Genomic DNA, 4,562 nt, shown 5'->3' with positions numbered 1-4,562 from the left:
ATGGAGTCTCACTCTGTTGCCCAGGCCAGAGGGCAGTAAAGTGATCTCGGCTCACTGCAACCTCTGCCTCCTGGGTTCTAGCGATTCTCCTGCCTCAGCCTCCAGAGTAGCTGGGATTACAGGCACCCACCACCATACCTGGCTAATTTTTGTATTTTTAATAGAGACAGGGTTTCACCATCTTGGCCAGGCTGGTCTTGAACTCCTGACCTTGTGATCCACCTGCCTTGGCCTCCCAAAGTGTTGGGATTACAGGTGTGAGCCACCACACCCTGCTGCCTGGCTAATTTTGTATTTTTAGTAGAGATGGGGTTTTTCTATGTTGGTCAGGCTGGTCTCAAACTGCTAACCTCAAGTGATCCGCCTGCCTCGGCCTCCCAAAGTGCTGGGATTACAGGCATGAGCCACCACACCTGGCTGGGACTTGCTTTTAATAAACTAAATGTGATGGAAATGACAGTGTGTGATTTCTGGGGCTAGGTCATAAAAGACATTGTGCTTCTGCCTTGCTCTCTCTCTCAGAGCCCCCACTCCGGGGGCAAGCCAGCTGCCACATCATGAGGACATCCACACAACCTATAGAGCTGCTCAGGAGGAACTGAGGCCGGCTGCCAATAACCAGCACCAACTTGCCTGCCGTGTGAGTGAGCCATCTGGGAAACCAAGCCTCCAGCCTCCATGAAGCCTGCAGGTAACGTCAGCCCTCCAGTCTTCCGGTCTTCCAGCTGAGGCCCCACACGTCGTGGAGCAGAGCCAAACCAATCCCGTCATGCCCTGAATTCCTGATCCACAGAACTGCGAGAGAATACATGAAAATTGTTTTAAGCCACTACGCTCTGAGATAGTTTGTTATGCAGCAGACAACAACTGATGTAACAGTGGCAGGTGTACACGGAGTGCCAAGGGAATGCAAAGAACGGACACTTAGGGGCTTGGAGTAGTGGCTCATGCCTGTAATCCCAGCACTTTAGGAGGCTGAGGCACGAGAATCACTTGAGACCAGGAGTTCAAGACCAGTTTGGGCAACATACGAGACCCCTGTCTCTACAAAAAAATTTTAAAAATTAGCTGCCCACACTGGCACATGCCTCTAGTCCCAGCTACTCTGGAGGCCGAGGCAGGAGGATGGCTTGAGTCCAGGAATTGGAGGCTGCAGTGAGCTATGACTGCACCACTGCACTCCAGCCTGGGAGACAGAGTGAGACTGAGACCCTGTCTCAAAAAATATATATATTATAAATACTGAATTCTAAATTTTATGATATAATTGTATTGAGAGGATGGGGAAGGGAAAGAGTTTTGTGTGGGGGTATAAAAGTTAAATCCTCATTTCCTGTTTTAAGAAATCATAGATCATATCTAAAATAGAAAAATCAAGGAATAGCTATACAAGCAAGTTATTTAGAAACTGGAGCTGGGCTCATGCCTGTAATCTCAGCACTTTGGGAGGCCGAGGCAGGAGGATCACCTGTGGTCAGGAGTTCGAGGGTAGCCTGGCCAACATGGTGAAACCCCATCTCTACAGAAAATACAAAAATTAGCCGTGTGTGGTGGCACGCGCCTGTAGTCCCAGCTACTCAGGAGGCTGAGGCACGAGAATCGCTTGAACCCAGAAGGCGGAAGTTGCAGTGAGCCAAGATCATGCCACTGCACTCCAGCCTAGGTGACAGAGCAAGACTCTGTCTAAAGAAAAAAAAAAAACAGAAAAGAAACCAAGAGGCATATACTGGAAGAAACAACTGAAGAAGTTGGTTGAATCCAAGAAGCAGGTCAAGAGTAGAAAGAGCAGGGATTGCTTTTCACCATTGTTAACCTTTTAGTACAATTTGACTCTTAAAATTATGTATGTGTATAACTTGACAAAATAAAAACAAACTAAAAAAAGGTCAGAGAGAAGGAGCGATAAAATAGGAGATTTAGGTGGAGCGATGGAACATGTTGTTCTTTGTATTTTATTTTATTTATTTATTTATTTATTATTATTATTATTATTATTTTGAAACAGAGTTTCCCTCTTGTTGCCCAGGCTGGAGTGCAGGGGCACGAGCTCAGCTCACCACAACCTCTGCCTCCTGGCTTCAAGCAATTCTCCTGCCTCAGCCTCCCGAGTAGCTGGGATTACAGCCATGTGCCACCACGCCCAGATAATTTTGTATTTTTAGTAGAGATGGGGTTTCTCCATGTTGGTCAGGCTAGTCTCGAACTCCCAACCTCAGGTGATTCGCCTACCTTCACCTCAGGTGATTCACCCTCCCAAAGTGCTGGGATTACAGGCGTGAGCCACCACACCCAGCCTGTTCTTTGCATTTTAAATTAAGGGGCAGGGCACATCAAACTATTTAATATGTGCAATGAACAATAAAATATATCCTTAGGATTTATATGGGGCAATTATAGAGCAAAGATACAGGAAGAGATCGATGTCAGGAGAGAGTGTGATGGAGAAACAAAGGACAGAAGAAAAGAGAGGGGAAGAGATAGAAACAAATGCCAAGACCCAGGAAAACACAGAAAGACGTAACCCAGCCTCATATACACTCAAAGTGAGAAGGTGGAGAGACATAAAGAGATCCACACGTGGCTGGGCGTGGTGGCTCACGCCTGTAATCCCAGCACTTTGGGAGGCCGAGGCGGGTGGATCACCTGAGGTCAGGAGTTCGAGACCAGCCTCGCTAACATGGAGAAACTCCGTCTCTACTAAAAATACAAAAAGTAGGCGTAGTGGCACATGCCTGTAATCCCAGCTACTCCAGAGGCTGAGGCAGGATAATTGCTTGAACCCGGGAGGTGGAGGTTGCAGTGAGCTGAGATTGGGTCACTGCACCGCAGCTTGGGCGACACAGCGAGACTCCATCGCAAAAAAAGAAAAAAGAAAGAAATCCATGGGCTATGGAAGTATGTACACTCACTCACGCACACACCACCAAGTGTGATGAAGACCCAAGTCTACATAGATAGCACCTCACACTTTTGTTAAATAGCACAGAATTAAAGAATTGTCCCAACCTGGACAACATGGCAAAACCCTGTCTCTATCAAAAGTACAAAAATTAGCCAGGTGTGGTGGTGCGTGATGTAGTCCCAGCTACTCGGGAGGCTGAGGTGGGAGGATCTCCTGAACCCAGCAAGCTGAGGTTGCAGTGAGCCATGATCACACCACCGCACTCCAGCTTGGGCAACAGAGTGAGACCTTGTCTTACAAAAAAAAAGAAAAAAAAAAAAGAAAAGAAAGAAAAGGAAAGGAAAGGAAAAGAAAAGAAAAAATGATTGTTGAGGTAGGAGGCAAGACTCAACTCCAGAGGCAGGGCACGGACACCAGACCAAATTGAGGACCAACTAAAAATGGGTTGGGACAGAAGCAGCTTTCCATAAAGACATCCCTTCCAGAGTGCCATGTCAGTTTACCATTGCCATGACAACACCCAGAAGTTATCTCCCCTTTCCATGGCAACCACCTACCGACCTGGAAGTTACCACCCTCATCCTAGACATTTCTGCATAAGCCACCCCTTAATTTGCATATAATTAAAAATGAGCATAAATGAGTTTAGGTCTGCCTCTCAGCTGCTATTCTGGACACAGTGCCTATGGGTCATCCCTGCTCTGCAAGGAGCCGTACCTTTGCTGCGGCTGTGCACTGAAGCTTCAATAAAAGTTGTAACACTGGCTGGACACGAGTGCTCAAACCTATAATCCCAGCACTTTGGGAGGTGGAGGCGGCGGACGGATCACTTTAGCTCAGGATTTCAAGACCAACCTGGGCAACATGGTGAAACCTCGACTCTACAAAGTACAAAACATTAGCCAGGCATGGTGGTGTGTGCCTGTAGTCCCAGCTTCTCAGAAGACTGGGGTGAAGGATTGCTTGAGCCCAGGAGGCAAAAGTTTCAGTGAGCCTTGATCATGCCACTGAACTCCAGCCTGGGTGACAGAATGAGACCCTACCTCCAAAAAAAAAAAAAGTCTTGTTCTACTAGCTAATTGGATTGGCAAGGACCTCCTTTTTAATATATATATATAGGTATGTGCCACCACACCTGGCTAATTTTTTTTTTTTTTTTTTTTGAGATGGAGTCCCGCTCTGTTGCCCAGGCTGGAGTGCAGTGGCGTGATCTCGGCTCACTGCAAGTGGGTTCACGCCATTTTACTGCCTCAGCCTCCCGAGTAGCTAGGACTACAGGCACCTGCCACCATGCCCGGCTAATTTTTTTTTTTTTTTTTTTTTGTATTTTTGATAGAGACAGGGTTTCATGTGCTAGCCAGGATGGTCTCGATCTCCTGATCTCGTGATCCACTCACCTCGGCCTCCCAAAGTGCTGGGATTACAGGTGTGAGCCACTGGGCTTGGCCTAATTTTTGTATTTTTAGTAGAGATGGGGTTTTGCCATGTTGCCCAGGCTGGTCTTGAACTCCTGGGCTCAAGTGATTCGCCTGCCTCGGCCTCCCAAAGTGTTGGGATTACAGGCGTGAGCCGCCACGCCAGGCCTCATGAGTTTCTTATGTAGCTGTATCAAACTTGTTTCTCTTTTGAACTGTGATTACAGTTCCAGTGTTCATATGTT

Source organism: Pan paniscus, chromosome 6 (assembly GCF_029289425.2).
Source record: "Pan paniscus chromosome 6, NHGRI_mPanPan1-v2.0_pri, whole genome shotgun sequence".
NCBI classification, from domain to species: domain Eukaryota; kingdom Metazoa; phylum Chordata; class Mammalia; order Primates; family Hominidae; genus Pan; species Pan paniscus.
The sequence above is the reverse complement of the archived record's forward strand: the minus strand, read 5'-3'. Positions refer to the sequence as shown.